The sequence below is a fragment of the Pogona vitticeps genome, chromosome 1 (genome assembly GCF_051106095.1).
Source record: "Pogona vitticeps strain Pit_001003342236 chromosome 1, PviZW2.1, whole genome shotgun sequence".
NCBI classification, from domain to species: domain Eukaryota; kingdom Metazoa; phylum Chordata; class Lepidosauria; order Squamata; family Agamidae; genus Pogona; species Pogona vitticeps.
Genome location: NC_135783.1, coordinates 145,008,698 through 145,031,438, shown reverse-complemented (window position 1 = coordinate 145,031,438; position 22,741 = coordinate 145,008,698). Strand labels below are relative to the sequence as shown.

General features: G+C 41.9%; 1 protein-coding gene across 3 annotated transcripts in view; it reads right to left on the bottom strand.

Annotated features, from left to right (window-relative positions):
- The window catches only part of KLHL29 (kelch like family member 29), a 496,878-nt gene that overhangs the window by 202,991 nt on the left and 271,146 nt on the right, over positions 1-22,741 (bottom strand). The gene's annotated exons all lie outside the window — the stretch shown is intronic.

Below are 22,741 nucleotides of genomic sequence, written 5' to 3'. Positions count from 1 at the left end.
AAAGAGAGAGAGAGATAAAGGCGGGAGCATCTATTTTATATTTAGTTGTCTGCTAAGTTCACTGGCCAATGGAAAGTGAGGGTCTCAGAAAATGTTCGCCAACAGAACAGAAACTAATTGCATTATGCTGTACTTTTCTCTTTAGATTTCACGTCAGATGCTTGTTTGAATTTTAAAAAGGGACATATAAGAGAGACAAATTGCTTGAAACATTATCGGGAGTGTGTTTCAGAGGAAGGAGACAAAAAAAGAAAAGAAAAAGAGAGGAAAGGGGAAGAAAAACCAAGAGAGATCGAGTGTCTACTTGCTTGAATAGACTCCCTTTGAGCTTGAGTGTTTTTGTGTGTGTGTTTATCCATGCATACATGGGCATGTATGTGCCTTTTCAGCAGCTTTTACCTCAGAAAGGTGCAGGGAAAGAAGTTTAACACCGGCGCATGAAACATGAGATGCCCAGTGACACCACAGTCCAGTCGAGAAGAGGAACATTTCAGAATGCACAGAATAAACTCATCTAATTAAAGCAGCAAGAACATGGCTCAACTGAAGGTTTCTCCTTTCTCTGACAATTTCTCACATCTTCAATGACCTTTGATAGAAAATTCGCAACAAACAAGTACTTCGAGGGCTGTATTTCAAACACATACAAAAAACCATCCCCATCTGTTCTAGTTAGTACTAATAAATGCATTTACCCCCCCGCTGAATGCTATGTTATTTCTGCATTGCTGAAAAAGCCCAAGACTGATGGTGGGTAGAAGGATAGGGAAGCCACTTCCCCTGTTGGTATGTCCTCCCCTCTTTCTCATGGAGACAGAGGGTTATGAAACCACCAGTTCCCTCACAGAGGCAGACTTGGAGGTAAAGGAGTGGAAGTCACTTGACAGACCCCAAAAGCCTAGGTTTTGTGGAAAGACTGGGAAAGGAACAACCAACAAAGGGGGAGAAGTCAGAGGGGAAGGCAGGGATAAAAAGGAAGGAAGGAAGGAAGGAAGGAAGGAAGGAAGGAAGGAAGGAAGGAAGGAAGGAAGGAAGGAAGGAAGGAAGGAAGGAAGGAAGGAAGGAAGGAAGGAAGGAAGGAAGGAAGGGAAAGACAGGTGGATTAACCCCTTGAGGAAGAATGCAAGGTGACAGAACGAGGCGACCTTGGCCAGGGACCGGAGACAGACATTCAGATAGAAGAGGAAGGGAGAATAAAAAACAAGAGCCTGAGTGACCAAAAGGATGGGGGTGGGTCATTAGAGAGGGCCCTCTGGACAGGGGAATGGGTTCACCTCAAAAGTGCCTAAGGAAGAGGTGGAGATGCAAAGTCACCATTAACCCCCACATAGGCCATTCTTTTGAAGAAGAGAACAAAGGAAACTAGGAAGAGCGGGGGAGAAACTGGGTGCAAGTGCCTCTGGGAAAAGGGCCACCACCACCCCTCAGCATAAGAGAAACCATGACCAATAGATGTGGAAACATGGACAGTACAAGGAGATGGATGATTACAATACTAGAATTATGGGATTGATTATGTACCCCTTGAAGTGATTGTTTAAAAATGACCAGTCCAGTCATGAGTTAATTGAGGGAACCTGAACCCAAACACACTGCTATAATAAAATTGAGTACCGAGCTTGCTGGGGGTGGGGGAATAATGTGTAGCCCGCATAATTAAATTGTAAACCACCCAGAGAGTGTTTTAAGCATTATGAGGCGTTATATAAGGAGCACACTTTGCTTTTTGCTTTGAAATATTTTAAGAAACAAACAAAAAAGCCAGGTAGGTTTATTCTTTCCCCATTTACAATGCTAGGAGGGGCAGTACAAGACATTTTGCTGTCTGAAGTCTTTAAGACCCAATTAAAAACATGGTTGTTTATCCAGGCCTTCCCTCCAACCAATTCTTGACTTTCCTTTACTTTTCTATTTTTATTTTAATTTGTATTATTATGTACCTGACAGTGTTTTTACTTTCTGATTTTATACTGGAAGCCGCCTAGAGTGGACCGTTGGTCCAGATAGGCGGGATAAAAATCAAATAAATAAATAAATAAATAAATAAATAAATAAATAAATAAATAAATAAATAAATAAATAAATAAATAAATAAATAAATAAATAAATAAATAATGAAGTAAAGGAAAAAACTGCTTTCTCCTCCATTTCATCTCCAGAAAGCCAAAGACGTCAGTGAATCTTACATCAGTCGTTTATTTAAAAAAAATAAATTCATTCCCATTACTTATCATAATGCTTAAATGTTTTAATTCGTGCTGTTCCTAATTTCAGTATTAAAGTCCTAATTTGTGATATTGCTTGTTGCTTTTTTCTTTTCTAAAGACTGATTAGAACATGGCATAAAACTTGAAAACTTCTTGTCCATACCCCTCCAAAACTCCCTTTAAAGGCACTTACAGTATCAGTTTTAAAACTCAAAACAAAACACCAATGAAGCAACTTGGTTCCAACTTGTTAAAATTCCTTGCAAATTATAATTTGGCTATGTGCCCTTGCTGCTACCCACTCCCCAAAATCAACTCATTATAGGCAATTACATTATCGGCACCTCATTATATTATGGTTCTGAATTCAATATGATACAACTCCTCTATTTCCCCTCCAAGAAACAGACTCGTAGCTTAAAGGATGTAGGGTGAGCTGTCTTGAAGAGTACAGTACTGTCCTCCCACAGCAGGTTTCTATCACTCCCCAACCAACACCACCCATCAGTTTCATGCTGCCTTAATAATAGGGCTGGCTCTTGCTGTAAGGCGGGGGAAAGGACATTTCCCCCCCCCAAAAAAAAGGAGAGAGAAAAAGGCTGGTGAGAACAGGATTTCTTCTTCTCAAGAATGTTTTCTAGTCACTTTCTTTCTCCCTCATTCCAAGCTACCACCAGGAAAATCCTCCTGACTCTAAGTTTGGGGAGCAGCTTAGCTCACACCCTCCCAATTCAGCAATTCTAGTACAGTGGTGCCTCACATGACGACAATAATCCGTTCCAGGAAAATCGCTGTACAGCGCAATCGTTGTCATGTGAAAAAGAATTCCCCATTGGAATGCACTGAAACTCGTTTAATGTGTTCCAATTGAAAAATTACCTTGTTGTCCAGCAAAGATCACCCATAGGGGAAGCTATTTTCCAAGCGCCGCTCAGCAGTTAAAATGGCTGCCCTGCGAAGCATGGGTCCGAAAAAGACAGGGCAGCCATTTTGCAGAGCCGGAAAAATCGTCATTTGCGAACAAACGGTTTGTGAAGCAAGCACCTAATTGACGTCCAGCGAAAAAAACCCATGGGAAACATAGTTTTGTGATCGCAAAAAAGTCATTGTCATGCGATTTCATTGTTCTGTGGGGTTGTCGTAATGCAGGGCACCACTGTACACTACCATGTTAAAAACTCTACTGTTCCACATCAGCTTCTTATTGACAGCTACACTATATTATTCCCAGCTATTAATCCATTATGTCTGTCACAATGCAGCAAATACCGGGAAGGTGGGGAGGGGATGTGGTTCAGAAGGTCCAACACTGATGATGTTGGCCTTCTTTTTATAGCCTTTGCTATGAAGGAGAGCACAAAATGGAAGCTATGCCACTGCATTTCCCAGTCTCTCTCCCTGGAATGCCTCTGGACCCCAATATATGGCTCCGGAGTACATAAACGGAGAAATTGCCACATCTGGTAATTGTGAGCAGAACGACAGGGACAAGCACTCAAGGAGGAGAGCCATGTCAATTGTACTCAAGCCTGAAGCCCAGAATTAATCCTGTTGATCCAAACAAGTAAAATGCATCCATAGCTCCTACCGAAGCTCTCAGGCTCATAGCAAAGCTCCTACTGAAACAAATATGTTAGGCCCAGAGGTGCCACAGTGCTTAATGTTTTTTTTCCTTTTTACTGTCTCTGAAGCAAGCTAACATGGCTGCCTCCTCAAAAACTCCTCCAATGGTAGTTGGGTCTGAGCACTTTAGAATTATAGTAGCCAGGTTCAGCAAGTCAGGAATGTTACCGAGGAAGCCGTGGGGAGAGTGGGGGAAAGAAAGGATGATCCCTATAGCTTTCTCCTTCCAGTCAATACACAAATCTCACCACCCCATTCCTCCCCCCCCACCGCCCACCCGCCAGGGCTTATACAAAAACAACTTCCCTGACCTGTGAGAGTGTATTCCTCTGTTCACTTTATGCCCAGCTGACACTATTAATTTTTTTTCTTGAGGTTTGATATTTACTTTCAACAGGGAGTATACTGACAGCATTGGTGGGGAAAATGTACTGATTTCAAGAAGCAATTTAGTAAAATTAAAAATAGCCTTTGCCTACAAGTCTAATTTTTCCCTAGACCCCTGAGAACATTTTTAATTTACTCAAGCTTAGCATGTGGAATGTAGCGGCCAGCTAGCAAGCGAGCATAAAAACAAGAGCAATTAAAATGTTTCAGATGCTCTGATATAGAAGTATAAACATGTAATTGTATATAATAGTACAGCAGTGACACATAACAGCAAATGCCATGTCTAAATAAGACGCTGTCTGCCATTCTAACGTTTAGTCATGATATCGATTTTCTATCTGTCGGAATTATATATGTGGCATTTTTAAAAACAAATTCACAATTTATCATATTGCTTCTGTTGCTCCACTATTAATACACAGTTTTAATTACTTGGATTGAATTGCCCAGAAATACATTCTTAAAAACTAAACTGAACTCTTGAGAAAAACCACAGAGGTATTACAACAGTGATAGGCCTGGTGGCTGAAACTGAATTTCCCTGAGAGAAAATTTTTTTTAACAAAAAAGAAGGATGCGACGAGAGAGAGAGAGAGAGAGAGAGAGAGAGAGAGAGAGAGAGAGAATGGTTTCCCTCTAGAGAGACACTCCATGTGCACAAGAAACAGGAAGATGGAATGAGTCAAGTCACAGCCTGAAGGTCGAAGACATCTGGCAGGTGCTTTAGAACTACAATACATTCACCGACTTATTTTTATCCTAGGCTGAGCAAAACATCTATGCCAGAACTGAAGCAACTATTGAGGGACAAGACAGGGGACAAAAGCCAATTACCTCAGCTTCAGAATACATAATACTAATCCTTGTCAAGAAAGAGTATTCAGAGAATGCCCTCCTAGAACTTCTCCAGGTCCGTCCCCTGGTGGCGCATGATACTTCCACACTCCTTTTCTGTTTCTATATGAGAAGTGTTCCAATGGAAAGTGGGTCTTTCTCACGGCAGATGAGATATGACTGTGCTAGTAAGATGCATGCAACTATGTGGCCAGAGATGCCAATAGAGCGCAACACACGCCCTTTCTGTTTCTATATGAGAAGTGTTCCAATGGAAAGTGCTTCAAGGCTTGCCTGTCACAAAGCTAATATACCGTACCTTTTGGTGTCATTTGTTTCCCCCCCCCTCAACTGTTTGTTCATATGTGATTGGGTACTTTTCCTGAAGAGGGCGGACCAAGGGATTCGGCGGGAATAATGGCAGGAGTCGATGTAACGGTCAAAAACGGGTTGGTTTTATTAACTTTTACATCAGATAACTCTGGACCGAACGGGTCCGGCAACTCTTCATCAGTCAACAAGTTGTACTTCTTGGGTTTTGTCCCAGGCATAACATCTTTACTCTTTACTGTTTCTTCACCCCAAAACGAGTGATTGCGTTCGGGCTCGCGACCGACGCAGTCAGAACTGAGCAGGTAGTCCTGCAACATGGATGGACCACGGTCGACCCCTCCAGCCTGGGGAGGAAAGGGCTGACACCACCAGGGGTTGCCTTGTCCATCGTAGGGCGAGAAGCCATACCCCCTCCCGGTTTCCATCCCTCTTTAGACTCACGAACTCCCGTTTGGCTCAACTCTTTCGGCAGTGGTAGCAAGCCGTCTTCCCTCATCAGGTTTGGGAAGTTCTTAACCAGAGTCGCAATTCTCTCCCTCTCTGCTCCCGTCTCTCTCGTTTGGGTTCCTTTCTCTTCCCTTTCTCCCTCTTTTATAACCTCATCCCATCTCCAATCTCCCGACTCCTCCCCCCAGTCCCTGGTCCTCTCCGCTAGGAACACTTCTATAGCTTTATTAGCGCCCCCTTCTTCATCATCTAACTTGATTAATTCTCCCACAGCACATTCTCCGCCTCCTTCTTCTTTAGACGCCTGTGAGGACGGCTCACTTTCCTTCCTTCGCTCACACGCCCCCCCTGAGGAGTGGGCCGTCCTCTCTTCGGTTTGAGGCAGCATCTCTCCCTGTCGGGAAAAGTAATCCGCGTTAGCATGGGCACTTCCCTTGCGATATTTCACTGTGAAGGTAAATGGCTGCAAACTTAGGTACCACCTGGTCAACCTAGGATTCACATCCTTCATCCTGTTCAGCCACTGTAGCGGGGCATGATCTGTGATGAGCGTAAAGGGTGCCCCTAACAAGTAATACCTTAAAGCTTGTATAGCCCATTTAACTGCAAAGGCCTCTTTTTCTATAGTCGAATACTTCTGCTCCCTAGGGGTTAGCTTCTTGCTTAAATACATCACCGGAAATTCTACGTCATCTTTCTCTTGCGATAACACGGCCCCTACTCCACGGTCTGAGGCATCAGTTTGAACTATGAAAGGTCTGGAAAAATCCGGGGCATATCTACTGGGTAATTCCGATAGTATCTGTTTCAACTCCTCAAAAGCTTTGGTCTCCTCTTCCCCCCAACAAATCATTTTTGCCTTCTTCTTCCTAGTCAAATCACTTAGAGGAGCAGCAATATGTGCAAAATTGGGAACGAATTGCCTGTAGTAACCTGCTAACCCCAAAAATCTCTGCACTTCCTTTTTTGTCCGGGGCACGGGCCATGCGGTCACCTGGTCGATCTTATCTGACACGGGCTGTATTCTACCTTGTTTCACTTGAAACCCCAAGAACTTTACTCCCCGACGTGCTACCTTGCACTTGGCTGGATTGACTTTAAGTTGAGCTTCTTGTAACACCTGTAACACCTTCTCTAGGTGTACTAAATGCTCCTCCCAGCTTTTACTATATATAAGTATGTCATCAATATAAGCTCCGGCAAAATCTTTAACGGGGGCTAACACCTTGTCCATTAGTCGTTGAAATGTTGCTGCTGCCCCATGCAAACCAAAGGGCATGCGCGAGAACTGGAAAAGACCCTTAGGGGTCACGAATGCTGTTTTTTCTTTATCTTCTAGCCTCAGGGGTATTTGCCAATATCCCTTGGTCAGGTCTAATGATGTGAGGTACTCCGCCCCTCCCAATCGTTCTAGCAGGTCATCAATTCTTGGCATCGGGTAAGCATCGAACTTGGACACTTCATTTAATCTGCGATAATCGATGCATAGCCTAACACTCCCATCCGGCTTTGGCACCACTACCGGATAACTCCTCCAAGGGCTATAAGATGGTTCAATTACTCCCAGTTGAAGCATCTCCTCTATCTCTTTATTGATAGTCTCTCTCAGGTGCCTAGGCCAACTCCTACTTCCAGATCTGACTATGACTTGTGCTTGTGTGTTAATTGCATGCTCGACCAACGTGGTGTTACCAGGTTTTCCTGAGAAAACCTCCTGGTATCTGTGTTCTATCTCCCTCATCTGCCTCTCTTGTTCAGTGGTTAACTCGTCTCCCAAATCTATTTTTACTCCTTGACGCAAAAAGTCCTTTGTCTCAGGTCCAAATTCCTCGTCTTTTACTTCTCCCCATAATGCTTCTCTCTCTTTCCACTCCTTTAACAAATTTACGTGAAAGATGCCTTTCTTCTTAACTTTGTCGGGCATCCAAATCTCATAATCTACTTCTCCTATCTTTCTCAACACCTTATAGGGGCCTTGCCAGGTGGCGAATAATTTTGATGACGCCGCTGGCATCAACAACAAAACTTTCTGCCCGGGTTCGAATTGTCTCGTCTTGACTTTGGCGTCATATCTCCGTTTCTGCCCTTCTTGGGCCTTCGCTAAATTCTCTCTCGCCAGGGAGGCCACTAACTTCAAATGTTCCCTCATTTCAATAACATGTTTAACGTTCGTCTGCACCTCATCTCTCCCACTCTCCCATTTTTCTTTGACCAGATCTAATATACCTCTGGGGTTCCATCCATACATCATCTCAAAAGGTGTAAACCCCGTGGAAGCCTGCGGAACTTCCCTCACCGCAAACATCAATGGCGCTACTAGCAGGTGCCACCTTTTCGGTTTTTCCATCACTAATTTCCTTAGCATCCCTTTAAGGGTTTTATTAAATCTCTCCACTAATCCGTTAGTTTGAGGATGATAAACTGCCGTATGGAGGGGTTTTACCCCTAATAACCCCCACATTTCCTTCAATGTTTGTCCCATGAAGTTGGTGCCCTGATCTGTCAAGATTTCCTTTGGAAAACCTAGCCTGGTAAATACTTGCAGCAACTCCCTAGCTAACACTTTAGATGTCGTGGACCGTAAGGGAACCGCTTCTGGATACCTGGTAGCATAATCTATAATAACCAAAATGTGGGTGTGACCCCCCGCCGATTTGAGGAGGGGTCCTACGATGTCAACCCCTATCCTCTGGAAGGGCTGATCCACTAGGGGCATGGGTATCAAGGGAGCTCCTGGTCTGGGTTTGGCTTGAGTCCTTTGGCACTCTGGGCATGTTTGACAATAGCTTTCTATTTCTTTCTCCATTCCTGGCCACCAAAACCGTTGTTCAATCCTGGGCCTCATCTTATCATATGCTAAATGTCCAGCCATAGGAATATCATGGGCCAAGTGTAAAATCGCCATACGCCATTTCTGGGGAACAACCAACCGTCTTTCCCCCCTCTCCGCCACATTGTACAATAACCCATTGTCCAAAATCATCCCCTTTTCTCCCCCTACTACATCGCCCACCTCACGCGCGGCTCGTAGGTGTTCTTGCAGCGTGGCGTCATCTTGTTGTAACATACGCATGTGGTCGCGCGTAGTCTCCTGTAAGAAATCATCTCCCACTTCAATTTTAACGCAATCTCCTTGCATCATTTCTTTACATTCTGCTAACGTTCTATCTCCCACCCAGTCTCTTCCCAATAACATTTCTCTTGAAAGTCCTGGAACAATCCCCACTTTCATTTTCCGTTTCTCATCTCCGACTTTAACTTCGGCCCACGTCGTCTTATAGGTTTTAGAGTCTCCATGTATGCATTTCACCGTAAACCCTTCTTCTACCCCTTCTAATTTTATGTCCCGCACTAAGGTTCTGCCACATCCTGTATCAATTAGCGCCTGTTTCTTCTCCCCATTCACCCATGCAACCACCTCCCAACCTGCTTGTTTCCCTGGTTTCTCTTGGTTATTATTCGATCCTCCTACCCAAGAACAGTCTGTCCCAGGGCAATCCCGACGCACGTGGCCTGGGGTCCCGCAGCCGAAACACACAAGCCCCCCAAACACGCGGTCATCCACTGTAACTGGGCGCACCGGCTTCGGCCCCATAGGCTCGAAGGGGCGTCCGCGGGAGCGAGCTCCTCCTGGCACGTCCATTCCTCTCCGTACTCCACCGCCTTGTGTCTGCGTCCCCGCCTTCTCACGAGGTTTCCCACGTTCCCCCGAGAAGGCGGGACCTTCTTTGATTGCTTCTTCTGAGGCGCAATAGTCTTCGATCAGCTTAATGGCTTCTTCCAACTGCTTTGGGTTATTCTTTTGAACCCACCCTTTTAGATTCCCGCTCAAAGTCGTCACCAAGTGCTCTAGCACGAACGCCTCCATGACTTGTTCCTTAGATTTGTCCTCAGGCTTAATCCATCTTGTCATGTTAGCTTTCATTCTCTGCACCAAGGTTCGTGGATGTACCCCAGGTTTCCACTTAAGTTCCCTAAATCTCTTCCTATACGCTTCCTCCGTCAAATTAAGAGTCCTTAAAATCGCTGTTTTTACGGATTCATACTGTGCGGCTTCTTGGGGGCTCAGGGTGTCTACCACCTCCTGTAATAGTCCTGTCAAGCAAGGTACCAGTATTAGAGTCCATTGTTCTTTAGGCCACCCTGCAGCCACCGCTACTCGCTCAAACGTATGGAGATACGCCTCCGGGTCATCACTAGCGCTCATCTTTTGTATTCTAATGGGAGCAGGGCCGGCCACTAGACCATTCTTTATAAACACATTATTCTTTGGGATTCTTTCATCGTCCATTCCCAACCTCATCATGTGTCTGGTAACCAACATTTGCTGTTCCGTCAAGTTTTCGATCATCTTCTCCTGCCTCTCTATGGTCTTCAGCATCCTCGTCATCTCTTCCCTGCCTCCCCATTGGTCCGCCCCACGTTGGGCGCCACTGTGATTGGGTACTTTTCCTGAAGAGGGCGGACCAAGGGATTCGGCGGGAATAATGGCAGGAGTCGATGTAACGGTCAAAAACGGGTTGGTTTTATTAACTTTTACATCAGATAACTCTGGACCGAACGGGTCCGGCAACTCTTCATCAGTCAACAAGTTGTACTTCTTGGGTTTTGTCCCAGGCATAACATCTTTACTCTTTACTGTGTCTTCACCCCAAAACGAGTGATTGCGTTCGGGCTCGCGACCGACGCAGTCAGAACTGAGCAGGTAGTCCTGCAACATGGATGGACCACGGTCGACCCCTCCAGCCTGGGGAGGAAAGGGCTGACACCACCAGGGGTTGCCTTGTCCATCGTAGGGCGAGAAGCCATACCCCCTCCCGGTTTCCATCCCTCTTTAGACTCACGAACTCCCGTTTGGCTCAACTCTTTCGGCAGTGGTAGCAAGCCGTCTTCCCTCATCAGGTTTGGGAAGTTCTTAACCAGAGTCGCAATTCTCTCCCTCTCTGCTCCCGTCTCTCTCGTTTGGGTTCCTTTCTCTTCCCTTTCTCCCTCTTTTATAACCTCATCCCATCTCCAATCTCCCGACTCCTCCCCCCAGTCCCTGGTCCTCTCCGCTAGGAACACTTCTATAGCTTTATTAGCGCCCCCTTCTTCATCATCTAACTTGATTAATTCTCCCACAGCACATTCTCCGCCTCCTTCTTCTTTAGACGCCTGTGAGGACGGCTCACTTTCCTTCCTTCGCTCACATCATAACTTGATTGTTTTCTGTTTATTTTATCATGCTGTAAAAACCAACCAGAATAGTGCATTGCACTAATGGGGCGGTATGCAACTGGCAGAAGGTTTTCTTCATTTGAGCAGAAGCCCTCCTATGTTTTAAACCAATCAATTCCTTAGGTGCATCTATATTTCTGTCCAACATCTTGCAAACGACATCTTTGGACTACATGCCAATGGCAAATGGGAACGACTGGCTGAGTTGCCAGAAAGCCACCAGAAAAGTTCTTTCACAACAGGTGTCTGTGCTTTCCAGCTTAATTGAGGAAGATTTTAAAAAGCAGGTCTGCAAACTTTGCTGAGATCCAGGTGGTCACATCTAAGTGCAGGTCTCCTTGAATAATCGACATGGGCAGGAAACCACATAGCAGGACAGCTGCAGCTGGAGGGGCACATCAGCTGAGACCAAGCAAATAGCTTAGAGAAAGACAAGATATCTCAGAGCCACAGCTTGTGTTTTCTGGAGCCTGGTGTTTAGACTAAGAGATGCAACGTGGCATGTGTACGTCCCCATAAAAGTTGCACATTTCACAGAACAGTTTCCTCTATTGTTTCCAGAGATGGTCCCCGATGTTTTCACATTTCATCTTAGTAGCAGTCTTCTTTTGCAGGAAAGAAAGAGTTGCCGTATCTCTGCAAATGGTTCCGTCTCCACCATTAAGGAATTTATAAATCATACATGCTAAGTAGGACACATTCTTCTGCCTACATTTTACAGTTTTCTGAAGAGACTTTCACAGAATTTTCTCCTTTGTTTCTGTGATCATGTTAACCACCTACAGATAATCTAAAATAAATGTAATCTCAAGCCGTATTTGCATTTTACAGTTTAATACCGTATGTTATGAGGAACAGCACAGTGGTTAGAATATTGGTTGGGGACTTGAAAGAACAACGTTCTAGTCCTCATTAAACTCACACTCTCAGCTTGACTGAATATAGGGAGGAATTAATATAGCATTTCTAAAAATTATTGATAGAACAGACACTGCTATAATTGTTCTATATATTTGTTTACATTCTTTCCAGTTTTAGTGTGTCCCTTAGTACTATTTTATTCACTGTACTTCTATTTATGTTTTATTTCTAGTAACCTGGCAGCCTGTTGCTTGGCCCGAGAGGAGAACAGAAATATTTCTAAGTAAATTCAGTGGCTGAAATCCAGTAGTAAGCTGCAACTTATTACTCGAGCTAGGCCCACTGAGTCCACTAGGATTTGCTGAGCCAACTCCTCCATAAGTTCTACTAATTCAATAGACCTACTCTTGTGATTTACTACTGGATTTCAGCCGATATTAATTTATGCCAAATAAATTTATTTCTACACCTCAAACCTGCTGGACACATCTGACTATTTTCTTTCCTTAAAATGGGTTTGTTTGAACTACCATTGCTGCTATCAACAAGCTATGCAACAAAATATAATTCTATAATTCTATTATAATGCTATAATTCTATTATGCTTAGAATAATAGAATCACGGTACGGTAAAGTTGGAAGTTAACTGAAATGACATATAGTCCAACCTTTGCCAATGCTAGATCAGACATAGCCAAATCCAGTCTGACAAACGGCAATCCAAATTGTTTAAAAACCTTTTGTGAAGAACAGCCCATCATATTCTAAGGCAGTCCATTCCACTGTTGAACAACTCTTACTATCTGGACGTTCCCCCTAATCTTCAGTTGGAAACTCCTGTCTTGTGATTTAAATCTACTGGGTTGAAGCCTACTTACTCTCCAAGAGATGCAGAAAAAAAATCTTCCTCTATCATGTGACAACTCTTTAGGCTGATCTTGTCTTCCCCAGGCTAAATGTATCTAGCTCATTCAACCATTTACACAGGACTTGGTTTCCATACCCTTTGCTACCTTGGTGCCTTCCTTAGGACATGTTCCAGCTTATTAATGTCCTTCTTAAACTATTTTGCTATCCAAGGGACAAGGGATTTATTGTGAACTCTTTTAAAACTCCAAGAGGGACTTCTCATGGTGTAGGCCACACAGTGTATCAAGACCAATAAAATCCTCTGTATATGAACCTCTAATACCAGCTGAACATATAAACTCTAATGAGCAATAAAAAGGATAATAAAATTCAGGTTATTCTAAGTGTTGCAAACGAATGTACTCAGGATGCTGGATCACTGTTCTCATGCAATATTCTTCCAGTAAGTCAGAAACTGCCCTTATGTGAATGGAAGAGCTTTTCTACAAGCGGACCTTTAGATGGCACCTTTACATCCGAGCTATTATTTTGAAAAGCAAGAGGTTAAGACTCAGATGTATTTTTCTCAGCAACAGGAGACAACTGCTGACCAGGAGGTGTAAGAAAACAAATTGACCCAGTGGAGTAGGGTGCGTGATAACCTCTGTCTGGCTTTTCTAGAAAGTTAAACCCATTCCCCCCCCCCAGTCAAGCTCTTAATGTATATGAAAATTGCCAGCAAAAAAAAAATCTGTAATATTTTTTACAAGTCAAACACACAAAGCAGTCTCCTCTCTGCAACAATGAGAGTGTAAGAGTGCACTGGCTCCATTAGAATCACAACTAAACAGCACAGTAAGAACTGCTTCCATTTTAGACGTCTAGCCCAGGTCTTTTACTTGACAGGCTAACAGCAGCAGAATTACTGAAGAATGAATCATCTCATATGGCTACACGATTACTGTTCAGACCTCAGCTCGTTCAGTACAAAGGTCCTAGTAATGGCTTTCAGAGTAAGTCATTTGGAATCATCATTTTTCCATTTCAAGAACTGAGCAGCCACTTCCAGAGGTGGCACCATCAATCCAGCATATTATCAACATCAGTAGATTTTTCTAAAGTAAGGTAGCATTGTTTGTTCATTTGAGATCTTAATTAGTAAGGATGAGTGAATGACAACCTGTGAATGTTTTGGACATCTACAATTTCTACTGATTCAGCTTACGCTAATTTCCAGATTGCAAAAAGTTTGCTTTACAGATTCTTAACTATAAACACCAGGCATTTTGCCACACAATGGCATTTCACCAACCGATATTTTAAGCTAGATCAGTCTTCTTTTTACAGATAGACTGAGCTTTGTTTCAACACCTGTAGTACTTTTCCTCCACTCTTACCAATGCTCTCTTTTAAAAATCCATGCATTCCTCCTTCATTTCATTATTTTCTCCACAGTATGGCTTGTTATTATGTTTCTTAAGAGGAAGTAGGAACATAATTAGATAAAGCTTGGGCCTTTATCCATAAGATGAATAAAAACAAATCCATTCATACAGATGACTACATTTTATATATACTCTTCCAAAAATAGTACAAATGTCAAGGATATGACAAATGATACCAAAAATACGAGTTGATGGTTTACAAAAAACGTACAATAGTTTTGCAAATGTAACAGGAGTAACAGACCAGAATGTAAATTTTATTCTATTCACATGAATACTAATGATATCGGAATTATAAAAGTCCCTAAGAACTCCAGCAATTGATAAGAACACAACTATGGATTTCACAAGCACTTAAATAACTGAAAAAGCAATTTTATGCAAAAGAAGTTCAAGAACATGGTTCAATTATGTTAAACAAGGATTGCAGCAATGTGTGTACATGTGTGTGTGTCCAGACACACAAAGACAAATACAGATGAAAATAAATGTAAGAAATAATATAACACACAGTACAGTAATTTCCTGGGTGCTGCAGCATTGAACTATGCACAATGACATCCCTTAGCAAATTGTACTTTGTAGCTTTGTTACAAACATATCTGAGGCACATCTGCAGCTATGCTAGCCCTATTAGCCCCTTCAACATTGATCTCTTGGCTATCTCAGTCCAACCTCTTCTGCTACACAATAATATTGGCTCTACATTGTTGTGGTAAAATTAACACTAGAAGTGAGGTACTGAAACCAATTTCCTGGGAGTTGTCAGGGAAATAAACACAAACAAAATGAGTGAGGTCACAAAATAGGTTATTTTACCAGCAAAGGTACACCCAGTCAAAAACTAAGGAGTACTACTATTTGGCACAGTTACAAAACCTTTATATTTTCCCTTATCAGTAACAGAGTGAGTTCGCTTAAAGTTACCAAATAGCAGGCAGTTTTTAAACAACTGCCTATTATGGAGAGTGTAGCTTATGCTGTTGTTGTCATGTAGGCAGGAAACAAATTAATGTCTAACTATACAGTCAATAAATGTTCACTGATTAAGCATGGCCACATCAATGTCTGACCTAACACATCTGACAGATGACAAACTCCACTATTCCTATCAAATACAACAAATAGTTATAGTATAACTGTGTATGCTAGTGATTATTACTGACCAGGCAAATTTCTACTGACTGAGCAATTACAGACGAAAATGAAAAAAAATATATGAGAAAGAAATAGGTACATTTTGAATTTTCCATTACAGCCCCTCCCCGATCCAAATTTAGATCAATTCAGAATCCATTCAAATGACTGGACTACTTACAAGTTTTGTTTAGCAGCAAACAGTTTCTGTGACATCTTACATTGTCATTTGGGTATTCTTAGATGAGCAGTCTGCCTCTTATGGAGGTATGACATAAACATACCAAGAACATTTGGAATACATTGAATACAACAACAAATAAGAGTCATCATAACCACCACCACAAATATATACATAAGTGAAGTTACCAAACAGATCAGATAGCCATTAAAAAGCCAACAACTCCATTCTGACTCGATGCAATTGAGTTACCGCTTGCTTAATAATGTCCAGATGCTTATCAATTTCCTCAGAGTTGTCAGGGATATAAACACAATTCCTTTGGATCAGTGCCCAAATTCTGTTTCGTTCTACTAACATTGTTCAACAAAGAAAAAACTCCAGTAGTTTTATTTGCTACTTGCTCCACAACTGCAGCCACCTCACAGATTTTTCTTACAGCACATCCAAGTCCTAAACGGGAAGCAAATTTCAGAGCACCTCTGAGTTTCACTCATGTCTCTCTGATTGTAAATAATTTTTCCAGGGGACAGTGCATTATTTTAAGAGCACATAATAGAGCCAATAACGCTTTCCTTTCCACTTTGTTAGCAACACCTTATGTGCTGCAGCTCCACAAAGTCATGTCTAGCTAAAGGTGACATAGTTTTACTGCACTGAGTTAACATAAGTCACCAACCCTATAATCTGACAACTGCTTTGTGGCTGGGCAAGAAGTGGTTAAGTGATGAAAAAAGGAGTCAGTTTCCCAGTTTTTTTTGGCTATTTAAATGTTTTAAAAATTGACTTTTCAATTTAAATTGTGATTTAAATCAATTTGATTAAAAAAAAACTATGATTTCTATCCACCCTGGCTTGTGATCTCCTTCTGGTTTTGCATTGGAGGATTCAGCCAAATAATTTTCAGCAGGACCTTGGAAAATCAGCATTCTCGATTACAAGGAGAACTCCCATGGAATACAGAGGCAAACTTTCTACAAACTTTTTCCTCTCCGTGTGTGGGGAAATTATGGAACCAGAAATGGGGGAGAGAGGGATGGAGCACTCCTTTTTATTTGTCATAAGTACATTTGCTAAGAAATGAACAGAGCTCATATTCCACAGTAATTCTATGAATGAAAAAAAAATATGTGAATCAAGGAAAGATTTAAGGAAAAGAGAAGCTATCTGTGAAGCAGAAACAAATGGGAATGGTCCGAAGTAAGAGTATCCAAGCGACCTGGGGTTCAAACCATCCCCTCATGATGCCTCCCAGTCAACTTGGAAAACAGACACTTGCTTTCAGAAATTAGTTTTCCTCCATAAGCATTATTTTATTCCTTTGACTCTCATATATCTGCAATATAAGATTAATCATATCAACCAGAATTTCCACGTGACTTTCCCTCCGTGGCTCTGGTTTAATTTTATTATCACTATTGCTTGGAGAGTTGTACAAATAATGCTTTCTTATATTAGTGTGCTACATCAAAGCTGTTATTTAGTGCCCGAGAAATTCATTACATGCACTTCCGTAACAGATATATTTGTCTAGACATGATTTAGTTTCACTTAAATTAAATCTACAATTGAAGGATCTTCAGCACTAATAAAAAGAAGATACAGCTGAGTTACTTGGCTTGCCAATCTACAGTTGTTGGGGGAGAAAGCCAAAATAGGGAAGTCAGCTATCATAAGCACATAACCCCTCAAGGCAAGAAATAGAACAGAGGGTTATACAGATTAGAAGGAGTTCCAACCTCCCTGTTTTAAAGAATATGTCCTTGGACAAATGTTTGACATCAACACCCTCTTAATTTTGGCGAGACTGATGACCTTAATGGGTTTCAGCCCAGGGGTACTGGCAATCATTCAAGTTTTCAAGCCCCTACCCTGCCTCTGGCTTATTTCATACTTCACAAAGAAACTCTAAACCTTTAAATTATACTTTAATTCTACTAACTGGCAGTATAATGCAGGAAAATAAATTTGTAATGGCATGAGTCTCTTTTTCCTTTTTAAGAAAAGAATGAATGGATTTATTTTTCTCTTTTTTTAACTGCTAATTTGAATGAACTTGATTCAAATATTCTGCAAAGCAATCTAGCTGAAGCATGAGCAAACCTCTCACCCTGAGTATAGAGACACTGAGATTCAGTAAATGTCATTTTTTTTTCTCTGTGCCTAGCCAATATAGAAAGGTCTAGCTAGGGTATCTCAAGACTTCTAAGTGTTTCACAGCATGTCCATGAAAACTGAAAATTAAATCGGTTTCATTCACTTTTTGGACAAATCAGATGCACCGAAGAAGGATGTTCTTCTCATTCTGGGGGACTGGAATGCTAAGGTAGGGAGTCAAGAGATAAAAGGAACAACAGGGAAGTTTGGCCTTGGAGTTCAAAACGAAGCAGGGCAAAGGCTAATAGAGTTTTGTCAAGAGAACAAGCTGGTCATCACAAACACCCTTTTCCAACAACACAAGAGGCGACTCTACACATGGAAATCACCAGATGGGCAACATCGAAATCAGATTGACTATATTCTCTGCAGCCAAAGATGGAGAAGCTCTATACAGTCAGCAAAAACAAGACCTGGAGCTGATTGTGGCTCTGATCATCAGCTTCTCATAGCAAAATTCAAGCTTAAACTGAAGAGAGTAGGAAAAACCACTGGGCCACTCAGGTATAATCTAAACCAAATCCCTTACGAATACACAGTAGAAGTGAAGAACAGATTTAAGGAACTAGATTTGGTGGACAGAGTGCCTGAAGAACTTTGGATAGAGGCTCGTAACATTGTACAGGAGGCAGCAACGAAAACCATCCCAAAGAAAAGGAAATGCAAGAAAGCAAAGTGGCTGTCCAACGAGGCCTTACAAATAGCAGAAAAGAGAAGGGGAACAAAATGCAGGGGAGATAGGGAAAGTTACAGAAAATTGAATGCAGACTTCCAAAGAATAGCAAGGAGAGACAAGAGGGCCTTCTTAAATGAACAATGCAAAGAAATAGAGGAAAATAACAGAAAAGGAAAAACCAGAGATCTGTTCAGGAAAATTGGAGATATTAGAGGAAAATTTTGTGCAAAGATGGACATGATAAAAGACAAAAATGGAAGGGACCTCACAGAAGCAGAAGACATCAACAAGAGGTGGCAAGAATACACAGAGGAATTATATCAGAAAGTTTTGGCTATCCCGGACAACCCAGACAATATAGTTGCTGACCTAGAGCCAGACATCTGGAGAGTGAGGTCAAGTGGGCCTTAGAAAGCCTGGCTAACAACAAGGCCAGTGGAGGTGATGGCATTCCAGTCGAACTATTTAAAATCCTAAAGGATGATGCTGTTAAGGTGCTACATTCAATATGCCAACAAGTTTGGAAAACTCAACAGTGGCCAGAGGACTGGAAAAGATCAGTCTACATCCCAATACCAAAAAAGGGCAGTGCCAAAGAATGCTCCAACTACCGGACAATTGCACTCATCTCACACGCCAACAAGGTTATGCTCAAAATCATACAAGGTAGGCTTCAGCAGTATGTGGACCGAGAACTCCCAGAAGTACAAGCGGGATTCTGAAGGGGCAGAGGAACTCGAGACCAAATTGCCAACATGTGCTGGATTATGGAGAAAGCCAGAGAGTTCCAGAAAACATCTACTTCTGCTTCATTGACTATGCAAAAGCCTTTGACTGTGTGGACCACAGCAAACTATGGCAAGTCCTAAAAGAAATGGGTGTGCCTGACCACCTTATCCATCTCCTAAGAAACCTATATGTGGGACAGGAAGCAACAGTTAGAACTGGATATGGAACAACGGATTGGTTCAAAATTGGGAAAGGAGTATGACAAGGCTGTATATTGTCACCCTGCTTATTTAACTTATATGCAGAATACATCATGCGGAAGGCTGGACTGGAGGAATCCCAAGCTGGAATTAAGATTGCAGGAAGAAATATCAACAACCTCCGATATGCAGATGATACCACTCTGATGGCGGAAAGTGAGGAGGAACTAAAGAACCTTGTAATGAGGGTGAAAGACGAGAGTGCAAAAAACGGTCTGAAACTCAACATCAAAAAAACTAAGGTCATGGCCACTGGTACCATCACCTCCTGGGAAATAGAAGGGGAAGATATGGAGGCAGTGACAGATTTTACTTTCTTGGGCTCCATGATCACTGCAGATGGAGACAGCAGCCCTGAAATTAAAAGACGCCTGCTTCTTGGGAGGAAAGCAATGACAAACCTAGACAGCATTTTAAAAAGCAGAGACATCACCTTGCCAACAAAAGTCCGAATTGTCAAAGCTATGGTTTTTCCTGTAGTGTTGTATGGAAGTGAGAGCTGGACCATAAAGAAAGCTGACCGCCGAAGAATTGATGCCTTTGAATTGTGGTGCTGGAGGAGACTCTTGAGAGTTCCCTGGACTGCAAAGAGAACAAACCTATCAATTCTAAAGGAAATCAACCCCGAGTGCTCATTGGAAGGACAGATCCTGAAGCTGAGGCTCCAGTACTTTGGCCATCTCATGAGAAGAGAAGACTCCTTGGAAAAGACTTTGATGTTGGGAAAGTGTGAAGGCAAGAGGAGAAGGGGACGACCGAGGATGAGAAGGTTGGACAGTGTCATCGAAGCAACCAACATGAATTTGACACAACTCCGGGAGGCGGTGGAAGATAGGAGGGCCTGGCGTGCTCTGGTCCATGGGGTCACGAAGAGTCGGACACGACTAAATGACTGAACACACACACATTCATGAGGGACTATATTTAGACTTAGAGGCAGATACATATAACCTATCAATCAAGGATGTGTTCTTCCACACCATCAACTGGCCAAATTCCAGGACACTTCAGGCTCAGCACAATTTTAAAACCAGCTAATTAGGGTGGGGACAATTGTATTTTAAAAATGAAACAATTTCCCCCCAAATCCTTCCTCGTCTAATTTACCCAATACTATTCTTGCATGGTGTGGGGGTGGGGAAATGCCATATGAATTACAAAAAAATAAATATGGCTGAGGACAGCATAGTCATTTATTCGATAATACATTTGGAAAAACCTCCAAACAGTACTCTGTGTACTCTTCACTCAGGAAGCTAACATTCTACACCCAGATCTATGCAAATTAAGGCAATTTGCATATATCTGCTTTCCCTGCAAAAGTTACTCAGCCTCCAAAACATGTTTTCATAAGAATTTGCGGTTTGTTTATGATTAGCAGGTGGCAAAACAGAGATACAGATGGAAAAGTTTAGTGCAAACCAGCTAGTAGTTAGTTACACGAGGTAGAGTTAATTATGAAAAAGGATGTCAAAAAAAATTTTCTTTTAAAGTTCTGCTTTCTCAAAATTCTTCATGTCTAAATATTTCCAGCCCATCATTGCAACCATAAGTGCCAGAAAGCTGTTGGATTATCAGTGAAAATGTTGGATTCTTCAAAAGTCAAACTTATTGCACGGCAGAAGTGCAGACAATTCACAAAACCTTGGTTATGAATAATTCCAATATATTATTCAATGGATATCTTTCAACCATCTACAAAAATAATCTTACTGAATAATTTATTTGATAGGCAACAGCATTATTATATTCATCAAATACATTATTCAAGTAAAAGTGTTCGACTAGCATTAATTAAAAGAATAAAAAGTAATTTTTGCATATAGGCAGTTTGGAGGATAGTTTTACCTTTGTTAGAAAACCACACAGTATTCCGCTGCATCTTATTTTAACAGACATTAGGGTATTATGTTATTTGCACTAAAAATTCTTCTGTCTTACTTAGAGGGAAGGCACTTAATTGTGATATACCTTGTGAACTCTATGAATGGAGGTATTTAATAGCCATCATATGACTGGATAGTCCAGCCACTTCTGCAGTGTCAGACGAAGCATATAACTTCCTATTTCTGCTATTCCTAACCAATACCTCTCCTGCAACCAGAACTATGATGAATCCTCCTGTTGCCTCTGCCCTGCAACCCACAAGTGTTGGCATAAGATGTTGGTATAAGTTGGTATAAGATTGTATATAAATGATGTAGTATGATTTTTTTTAAAAATGAACACGGCCAGGGCTGTTGAATTTTGGAGCTGTGGCTTTGCTTATTAAATCTATACTGTATTCCCTTTTCCCCCTGCCAAACAAGGCACTCAAGTTAGCTAAGAGTAATAACATTCAAGTCATGCAAATATGGTTAAAAACATAAAATCAAATTAAGAACACAATTAAAAACAGATCAACAAAAGAATATAGCCTATGTGGCTATACCTGCCCAAACAAAAAAGGAAAGGGAAAAAAAGACAATAGAAAGGAGACCAGCTTGGTCTCTCTTCACAAGGAACTCTGCAGTTCTCACAACAATGACTGAGAAAGCATGAAGAATGGGCCTCAAATGGCAGCCATACTAATGAAAGTACTTATTCCAAAGATTGGGACATCCAGGCATGTTCATACAGGAAAAGATGTGTCACTGTCACCAGAATGGATGCAAGCGGGTACACCAACGATAATTTTGAAAATGTACTCCCAGTCGCTGTCAAAACTTGAGCAAGATATTACTCATTACTTTTAGGGAAAGTTTTTTTTATTTGTTTCTTTGTTTTAAACAGAGCCTCACAAAACTTTTTTGCAGGTATGGTAGAACCTCGTCCTGAAGGTGCATTTTTGGCTGCTCTTACTGAACCCGTTAATTCTGAGCTGCTTTTACAAGCCCAGAAGAACAAGCATCGCTCCCCTGGGATGTGCAAAGTGAAAAGAAGATCTATAACTGGACAAGCAGACACCAAAGTTACATCCTCAGAAATTACAGTGTTTTGAAAAAGGAGAATGAGAGAGAGAGAGAGAGAGAGAGAGAGAGAGAGAGAGAAGGTAGTTGTCCCCATTAGCAACATAACATGACTTTATTACACAGGTTGTCATGGAGTAGCCCAGGTTTCCATGAAAACCACAAGTCTTTTCCAGCTGGAAAAGCTCATGCTGGATATACATATTTGGGGGCAATAATTTATCCAGAAAGTACAAAGAGGAAGAAGAAAAGACCATCTTCCCAGGTTGTGCAACAGTACTGTATCGTGATCAAAGCCTGCTTGTTACCTGTCACTCTTCCAGGCAGACTCCAGGGGCCAGAGCATGCAACTTTCATGAAATATCACAATGCTGACTTGGCATTTTCCCCTTGGTGCCCCCACACCAACACGTGCTTTTGGGGGAGCAGGTTCGGGAGTAATTAAAG